We start from the raw sequence: 10,349 nt of genomic DNA on the forward strand, positions 1-10,349 counted from the left end.
AGAAATCAGGCCTCATTTCTAAAATATACGGGGAGCTAAGCCAAATATATAGGAATACAAGCCATTCCCCAATTGAGAAATGGTCAAAGGATATGAACAGGCAGTTTTCAGAGGAAGAAATTAAAGCTATCTACAGGCATATGGAAAAATGCTCTGGATCGCTGCTGATTAGAGAAATGCAAATCAAAACAACTCTTAGATACCACATCTCTCCTGTCAGATTGGCTAAAATAACAAATCAGGAGAATGATAAATGCTGGAAAGGATGTGGGGAAATTGGAACATTGTTGCATTGCTGGTGGAGTTGTGAGCTGATCCAGCCATTTTGGAGGGCGGTGTGGAACTATGCCCAAAGGGCTATAGAAATGTTCATACCCTTTGACCCAGTAATACCACTTCTAGGGTTGTATCCCAAAGAAATCAGGCAAGCGGGAAAAGGACCCATATGTACAAGAATATTTATAGCAGCTCTCTTTGTGGTAGCCAAGAATTGGAAAGCAAAGGGATGCCCATCAATTGGGGAATGGCTGAACAAGCTGTGGTATATGAAGGTGATGATGCAGACTTCATAACAACATGGAAAAACCTACACGACATAATGCTGAGTGAGCGGAGCAGAGCCAGGAGAACGTTGTGCACAGCCACAGATATGTGGATTCCTTGAGGACCAACCCTGACATACTGCGCTTCTCTCAGCAACCTAAAGGGGCAAGGACAACTCCAGGGGACTCACGATGGAGAATGCTATCTTCATTCAGAGAAAGAACTGCGAAGTTTGAATACAGACTGAGGCACACTACTACATGCTCGCCTTTTCTGCTTCTCTTTTGTTTTTGGTTTTGGGGTTTTTTTTTTGTTTTTTTTTTTTTGGTTTTGTTTCTTCTTTCTCATGATTCATTCCATTGGTCAAAATTCTTCTCCACGACTTGACTAGAGCATAAATTAATTCAATGCGAAGTTATACATGACAGTTATATGAGACTTCATGCCGTCTTGGGGAGGGAGGGGGGAGGGAGGGGAGAAAAACTGGAACTCAAAACTATGTAGAACCGTGTGTGGTAAACTAAAAATAAATAAAAAATAAATTTAAAAAAAAAAAAATTAAAACTACACGAGACAAAAAAGTAACTTGTCTCAGCTTCCTGAAAAAAAATTAATAAAAGTAACTAAATAAACAACCAAATAAATAAATAAAAATGAAGGAGAGGGAAGGAGGTGAAGAGAAAGGGAAAGGGGAAAGGAGAGGGGAGGGGAGATGAAAAGGGAATATGGGGTGGAGTGGTCTGTGACCTTTTTTCTAGCTATCTTCTTGGTTACTATCCCTCTTCACAAGTTAATTAATGCTAATTGATACTAAAGGGAAAAATTGGAATTCAAGCCAACAGCATTAGAGAAAGACATCTTCAATCCCTAAGGGGTACCTTCTAAGGGGAGATGTAGTTAACCTTGTTCTGGGGTCCAGATTCATCATCGCAAGTAGGATTTGGCATAAGAATATCTGGAGTTTATAAGTTCATGGGCATTTTGCTCTTTGAAGCAGTTGGAGCTATGAGGTGAAGGTAGAGTTACCTAATAGGAAATCAGCAACAAGAGTCTACAGCAGCCATCTCCAGAGTCTGAGCTGTGGTCTGACTCCAAGGACTATGTGATCAACTTATCAGAGGGTGGAAAGATGAATCACCTCCTACCCTTTCTACAATTGCCAATCATTAGATTTATCTGCAACACAACCACACCTATTCTTACCACCTACTACTTCCTTATTCCTTGGTCCCCTCCTTTTGTTACACACAAGCTTCCAACCTCACCTCTTCTGAGCTTGGAGTTGCTCCTCAGTGTAGTAATAATATAACCACTACCTAGGCACCCATAGCTGCAGCTTTAAAAATTACATTGGAAAATTCTGCCCCCCCCCCTTGCCTCATCTCTTCATTCTTTATTCCCTAGATCACCTCATGTCTATAGCATGCATTCCTCTGGACTCTGGACAGTAACAAATGAGTAAAATCTTCATTATCTCCTTTTTTGTTTTAGTGGGACAACATGAGTATCATAGCATATGCAGGCAAGAACATATTGTGATCTACATCAAAGATCTCCATATATTATCTTTCCCCACCCAAGCTCACTTTTCTTCCAAACTTCCCTATTTTGCCTAAAGCACCACCATCTTTCTAGTCATCTGGTTTGCAACCTCAGTGTTATCTTCAACACCTCAATTTCCTTCACTCTATATATACCAATTACTTGCCAAATCTTACCATTTATCTATCCACAACATCTCCTATCAGTCCCTTTCTTTCTACTTACCTGCTCTCTACTTTCCACCATCTTACTTCAGACCTTCATTCCCTCAGGTCTGTAATATTTTTTTCCTTTTTTTTTAATTTAAATTTATTTATTTAACATATTTAGTTTTCAGCATTGATTTTCACAAGAGTTTGAATTACAAATTTTCTTCCCATTTCTACCCTCCCCCCCACTCCAAGATGGCATATATTCTGGTTGCCCTGTTCCCCAGTCAGTCCTCCCCTCTATCGTCCCCCTCCCCTCTCATCCCCTTTTCCCTTCCTTTCTTGTAGGGCAAGATAAATTTCTATGCCCCATTGCCTGTGTATCTTATTTTTTAGCTGCATGCAAAAACTTTTTTTTGTTTTTTTTTTGTTTGTTTTTTGTTTTTGAACATCTGTTTTTTAAAACTTTGAGTTCCAAATTCTCTCCCCTCTTCCCTCCCCGCCCACCCTCCCTAAGAAGTCGAGCAATTCAACCTAGGCCACATGTGTATCATTATGTATAACCCTTCCACAATACTCATGTTGTGAAAGACTAACTACATTTTGCTCCTTCCCAACCCATCCTGCTTTATTGAGTTTTCTCCCTTGACCCTGTCCCCTTTCCAAAGTGTTTGCTTTGATTACCTCCACCTCCATCTGCCCTCCCCTCCATCATCCCCCCCCTTTTATTTTTTTTTTATCTTCCTCCCTCTTCTTTCCTGTGTGGTAAGATACCCAACTGAGTATGTATGGTATTCCCTCCTCAGGCCACATCTGATGAGAGCAAGGTTCACTCATTCCCCCCTCACCTGCCCTCTCCCCTCCTCCCACAGAACTGCTTCCTCTTGCCACCTTTATGCGAGATAATCCACCCCATTCTATCTCTCCCTATCTCCCTCTCTCAGTATGTTGCTCTCTCATCCCTTAATTTCATTTTATTTCTTTTAGATATCTTCCCTTCATCTTCAACTCACCCTATGTCTGCTCTCTCTCTTTTACATATATATATATATATATATATATATATATATATACACACACATATACATATATATACACATATATATACATACATACACATACATACATATACACATAGATATATACATACATACACATTCACTTTTATATATATATATATATATATATATATATACATAAACATATATATATGCATATTCCCTTCAGCTACCCTAATACTGAGGTCTCATGAATCATACATGTCATCTTTCCATGTAGGAATGTAAACAAAACAGTTCAACTTTAGTAAGTCCCTTGCAAATTCTGTTTCTTGATTACCTTTTCATGCTTCTCTTGATTCTTGTGTTTGAAAGTCAAATTTTCTATTCAGTTCTGGTCTTTTCGCTGAGAAAGCTTGAAAGTCCTCTATTTTATTGAAAGTCTATATTTTGCCTTGGAGCATGATACTCAGTTTTGCTGGGTAGGTGATTCTAGGTTTTAATCCTAGCTCCATTGACCTCTGGAATATCGCATTCCAAGCCCTTCGATCTCTTAATGTAGAAGCTGCCAGATCTTGGGTTATTCTGATTGGGTTTCCACAATACTCAAATTGTTTCTTTCTGGCTGCTTGCAGGATTTTCTCCTTGATCTGGGAGCTCTGGAATTTGTGCAACAATATTCCTAGGAGATTTCTTTTTGGGATCTATTTGAGGAAGGTGATCGATGGATTCTTTCAATTTCTATTTTGCCCTGTGGCTCTAGAATATCAGGGCAGTTCTCCTTGATAATTTCTTGAAAGATGATATCTAGGCTCTTTTTTTGATCATGGCTTTCAGGTAGTCCAATAATTTTTAAATTATCTCTCCTGGATCTATTTTCCAGGTCAGTGGTTTTTCCAATGAGATATTTCATATTGTCTTCCATTTTTTCATTCCTTTGGTTCTGTTTTATAATATCCTGATTTCTCATAAAGTCACTAGCTTCCACTTGCTCCAATCTAATTTTTAAAGTAGTATTTTCTTCAGTGGTCTTTTGGACCTCCTTTTCCATTTGGCTAATTCTGCCTTTCAAGGCATTCTTCTCCTCATTGGCTTTTTGGAGCTCTTTTGCCATTTGGGTTAATCTATTTTTTAAGGTGTTGTTTTCTTCAGTGTATTTTTCAGTATTTTTTTGGGTCTCCTTTAGCAAGTCATTGACTTGTTTTTCATGGTTTTCTCACATCCTTCTCATTTCTCTTCCCAATTTTTCCTCTACTTCTCTAACTTGCTTTTCCAAATCCTTTTTGAGCTCTTCCATGGTCTGAGAGCAGTTCATGTTTTTCTTGGAGGCTTTTGTTGTAGGCTCTATGACTTTGTTGTCTTCTTTAGGCTGTATGTTTTGGTCTTCTTTGTCACCAAAGAAAGAATCCAAAGTCTGAGATTGAATCTGGGTGCGTTTTCACTGCCTGGCCATATTCCCAAACAACTAACTTGACCCTTGAGTTTTTCAGTGGGATATGACTGCTTGTAGACTAACGAGTTCTATGTTCCACGTTTGGGGGGGAGGTGCCAGCTCTGTCACACCAGCACTACTCCTTCCCCAAGAACCCCAAGCCTGGGCTGGGCTTAGATCTTCAGCAGGCTGTTGCACTCCTGCTCTGATCCGCCACTTAATTCCTCCCACCAGGTGGGCCTGGGGCCAGAAGCAGCAGCAACTGTAGCTGCCCCATGTCTGCTGTCCCCAGGGCTGGAAGCGGAACCGCAAACTCCTTCCACTCCCGCAGCTTTTCCCACTAACCTTCTCAGCAGTCTTTGGTGTTTGTGGGTTGAGGAGTCTGGTAACTGCTGCAGCTCACTGATTCAGGGCGCTAGGGGCCCCATCTGCCCAACTCCAAGTTCGGTTGTTCCACGCCGCTCAGGCTGGGCTCTGCTCCACTCCGTTCCCAGCTCCCAGCTCCCAGCTCCGTGTGGAATAGACCTCACCCAGAGACCATCCAGGCTGTCCTGGGCTGGAGCCCTGCTTCCCTCTGCTGTTCTGTGGGTTCTGCCATTCTAGAATTGGTTCAGAGCCATTTTTTATAGGTTTTTGGAGGGACTCGGTAGGGAGCTCACACTAGTCCCTGCTTACCAGCCGCCATCTTGGCTCTGCCCCCAGGTCTGTAATATTTTAATAGCCTTCTAATTGGTGCCTTCTCCCACCTTCAACCTATCTGTCACAGAGTTTCCAAAGTGATTTTCCTAATTTACAGATCCAACTTCATTTTCCTCTTCAACAAACTCTAGTGGCTCCCTATTGACTCTAGGATCAAATATTATTTCATCTATATCTCATCCTTCTAAAATGTCTATTTGATATCTTTCATAATGTACATATGTATAAATAAGCAAATATCTACACATTATGAAGGGATACATGCTGTTTTTTTCTTTTTCTGCTTGTTGATGGCAGTATGAAATCAAACAACCTTAGAAACTGCTGGCCTAGAAGTTAGGAGAAGAACCAGGACTGTAAATATAAATTTGAAAATCATACATAGAGAAGTCAACCTTAAAGCCAGATATACTAGCTTCTTGACCTAATTTTAGTACTCCTACTTGGGAAGAGATGCTCATGTTTCTACTTCTAAGCTTTTCCCTTTCCCTTTTTGTGTCTGTTACTCCCTTTTCATGTTTATCCTCTGATACCTGCACATGTGACAATAGCTATAACCCACTGCTACCTTTTCATTTCTCCAATGATGTTGACTTTGCCTGACCTCTAGCCATACTTTTGTTCTGTCATTCAGCTTTGAGGATTCATTTACATCCTGAGTTTCTTCTCTAGACTAGATGTCCTATCCCAAGTGGTTCCCAGAAAGTAGTTGGTTTGAGTCCACAATGAGTTGTCCAATACATGGCTTATAGTTAGCCTCCTTCTTCTCCTTTCCTTCCCCAATTGGTTGCCTCTAACACAAGCCCAATTATGCTAAATGTAGTGGGAGTTGTGCAATACCTCCCTGTGACAGTTGCCTTCCAAGCTCTTGATTCTCCTGAATAAGTATTGCACACTTCTCCATTAGCTTTTTTCCTGTTTGGCTATCAGGCATAAATTTCCAGGCACTCAGTTCATTTTGGGCTTGTTCCAGTTTGTCTTTAGTCTGTTCCAGTTCATCTTTCACTTTTAGGAAAAACAAGTTGATCGCTGGGTCCACCATCGCTGATCTCAGTTGGAAACACTAGGCTGCTGAACTCGTTTGAGGTACTGGTTTTGAGTAGCACACTCTTGCATCTCTTGTTCCTTGGTTGCCAGTCTCATCACAAGAATATTTTCTCTTCTTGCAGCCTCTTGTTGTCGCTGCCTTAGACTCTCTCAAGCCAGTTACATCACTAGAGTTTGTCTGTGTATTTGCCCTCCAAGGCTTGTACATACGCTGCACACTGCTTCCATCTTAGGATCAATTCGTCTCTTGCCATGACTTTGAAGTCTGTTTTACTGAGTTGAACCTTTTCTGTGCTGTCTGCTGGCCTTCATGTGCCCTCTGCATCTTCCACAAAACTCCCCCAAAATTCCAATTGGGCATGCTATCATAGAGCATGTTTGGGGATGGGCCTGTAGATACTGTCTGACTGAGCACATGTGGAGTCAAAATATGTTTCCCTGGCCTCTTCTGGTGACACATTTGGCACTGAAGTTTTGTGATGAGACACCAACCACTTTTCAGTTACACATGAACTTTTTCTTTAGGATGAAGAAACAATCCTCTTATTGGTCCCCCAATGTTCATGACAGAGGTTTGCGTTGTGGAATGCTGTGTCAACAGAAATAGCCACAGAGCTGCCTGTTCAGCCTTGATTATTGATTATTTTAAAAAAAAACACTTCGTCTTTTGCTGTTTCTCTCTTCCCACCCATTGACTGTGTCTGGACCCTTTCAGTTTCTATTCTTGGTCTTCCACGTAATGGGGGTGGGGAAAAATATTTCTCCCCTCCCCCTTTCCTTGCATTGTCTTTAGTGATCACTTACACATGGCAACAGAGGCATGTGCTGATCTAGATAAGCCTGAAATCTCAAGGCTCTAGTTGCCTCCTTTGCTTTGTGTTTCTTTCCTTTTGCACAGGTGACCTGCAGAACAGGGATTCTGAAGTATACGTTCCTAGTTATAGTGGCAATCTGGTACATTTGAAAAGTCAGAAGTGCTAGCAGTAGGGTATTATATACAGTGCTATTTCAAGAAGTATGGAGGTTAGCAAAGAGCTGTAAACAAAGTGAATGCCCATCACCTGAGGAATGGCTAAACAAACAGTGGTACATGAATGTAATAAGAATATTTCTGGTCTGTAAGAAACAACCACCATGAAGGATTCAGAAAAATAAGGGAAGCCTTGCATGCACTGTATGCACTGATGCACTGAAGTAAGCAGAATCAGGAAAACAATATACACAATGATTGAAAGAAAGAAATGCTGTGGTTTCATGATATGTTGTGGGATTGTCTTGAAAGAATTCACAGACTCAAACTATCTCTAGCCGAAGCAAAGACATTTATCGAGGATTACACTCTCTAGTGGGCTAGGATCCTTCGAGGAACCAGCAGCTTAGCAGAGAAAGACAGGGATTTTTATAGAGCAAAAGATGCAATTACATCATTACAGAATATATGAATATTAAAATATAGGAGGGGCTTATTGATATGGAAGGGGTCCTAGCTTTGGTAAAACTGTGCATGCAGTTACCCAGAATGCATACAGAACAGCACACTACAAGGGGGGGGAGGTGTTATTTAAGTATGATAATGGTATTATAATAAGCCTTTCCACATCATTAGCTCACCTTAGGACATTTCTTTGCTATTACTGTGCAGGTGTCCACTCAGGTTGTGAAGTAGTCAAACATCCTGCTCCATGTCCTGTTCGTGCTGTTTTCTGATTGGCTAGCTATTGGGGTCCTGTCTAAAACTAGATGGATGTGGTTGACACACCTGCTATTCTAGTGAGGCATGAGTTCATGGACACACCTACTGTTCTAGTGAGGCATCTGAGGAAGTTAAGATATGGGATCTGGGGGCAATGGCTAGATTGGGGCTGGGGGCAGTAGCCAGATTCCATCAGAGAGAGAGAGAGAGAGAGAGAGATCACTTATTAAGCACCTACTGTATACAAAGCACTATGCTAAGTGCTAGGTTTACCAATAGAAAAGTAAGACAGTCTCTCCTCTCAAGAAACCCACAAAATTGGGGAGAAAACACATATGGAAGGTTTCAGCTGCAAGTCAGATAGAAAAGTCATCCTTAGATTGCAATGGCAAGTCAGATAGATGGTAATGCTTCTTCTTTAATGTCATTCCACTGATAAAATCATATCAGTTTCTGATTCTTTTCTGGGTCTTCGGTAGCTGTGGTTATAGCACCTATGGGAGTAGCTGACAGGTTATATCCCTACAGAGTTTGTTTGGGGTGTGTGGGATATTCAGGAAGGACTGGAACCTCTGGTGTGAAGGCTGCTAAGGCCCTTTCAGGGCTGCTCATCCATCTTTGGTATCCACCTTCACCGACTCTCACCTATACCTCCAAGAAACTGTAGAATGTTCAGTGGTCATACCCAAGTTAAACCATTTTGGCATATGGGCTAAACCAGGTTGAGAGTTTAAGGGGAATATCTACTCAAAGCACATGAAGACTTCCACCAGGGAATGGGCAGATGAGAGCAATTTGTTCCAATGGCCATGAAAGTGGCTGAAGCAGGTGCAGTTGAGCATTTAGAGCTTGGTCAGACATTGAAGACAGAAAGGCCATCCACTGCATCCCAGATCATTGCCAGTTGTCTTCACTTTTATCCTGCCATTGGACTTTGATGACTCTGGAAGAGAGAGTGAAGCTGATGTCTGTGCAACTCTGCCTCACTTAAATCAAATTCACAGGTAAGTCAAGATATCATTCTTTGATGTCACTGGTCCTCTTCAAAAAGGACAAACAACAGCATCCCCATAGGGTATGAGTCCCAGGATAATGGCTGTGCACACTGCCAGAAGCATTGCTATTCCAAAACTTTTATGTTCAGGTCCTGAGATGTTACCATAGGTATAAGTGGAGATGGTGGTCAAGGTGGTGATAGTGGTTTGATTTGGCTGGCACATTCTGTATCTCTGTCTCTCTCTTGGGATGTCTTGCTGCTTCCGCTAGGCTGGTTTGCCTGCCTTGTAGATGGAAGTAGGTGGTGATGGCTAGTCCTTTCTCCTTAGGAACTGCTTGATGGCTTTGACAGCTAGGCCAGAAGAAAGACAATTTTTTCTGTCATAACTTGTTGCACAGCAATCCTGGTCTGGGATGAGAAGGGTGTACATGTGTGTGTGTGTGTGTGTGTGTGTGTGTGTGTGTGTGACATTTCTAAGGCTTTTGTGCTTATCTACCTGTTGGTGGCAATTTGTTAGCCACTGTTACTAGTGGCAGGCAAGATCCTCCAGCTTAAATGAATACGTACTAAAGTATAATAAAGTAATTTAGCTTAGGATATTAGTGTAAATGAAAGCACAAAAAAATCATAATGACAAAGTTGAACTTGGAGAAGAGATGAAAATGCACTTGATTGTATAATCTTTCACGCACTGTCAAACATGGCTCATGTGTTTCATGATTTTGCTGAATTACATTTCTCTTCCAAAATCTTTGTAACACTTGTAAAAATCCCCATGTAGGGAAGGGAGAAGAAATATATTTAAAAATAAAGGTGATATGGAAATGAAATGTATCAAATTTTTAACAAAAGCAGTTTTGTAGCAAAATGAAGATAGAATGGTAACTTAAGAAGGTAGTAGGATCAAGGAATTTTTTAAGTGTTTTGTTTTTAAAATAGGGGAGCCCTGAGCACATCTATTGGAAGAAAAGCAGCCCATGAAGGAGACATTTTTTTTAAAAAAACATATTTCATTTACCATATGTACATTTGTAGCACATTTTTACATGGTCATTTGTAATTTGCAAATCTTTTGACAACTATTTAATCACTTAGAGGTGAATGTTAGTGTTTTATACACACACACACGCACACACACACACGCACACACACACACACAAATATATATATATATATATAGACACACACATATATATGCATATTTAATTCCAAGAGGGAGAAATTGACACAAGAAAAAGACAAAGTATAA

At 40.8% G+C, this 10,349-nt stretch overlaps 1 pseudogene; it reads right to left on the bottom strand.

The window, feature by feature from the left end:
• Positions 1-6,171: 6,171 nt before the first annotated feature.
• LOC118857696 lies at positions 6,172-9,323 on the bottom strand (annotated as a pseudogene).
• Between the last annotated feature and the right edge of the window lie 1,026 nt (positions 9,324-10,349).

The sequence above is a fragment of the Trichosurus vulpecula genome, chromosome 7 (assembly GCF_011100635.1).
Source record: "Trichosurus vulpecula isolate mTriVul1 chromosome 7, mTriVul1.pri, whole genome shotgun sequence".
Taxonomy (NCBI): domain Eukaryota; kingdom Metazoa; phylum Chordata; class Mammalia; order Diprotodontia; family Phalangeridae; genus Trichosurus; species Trichosurus vulpecula.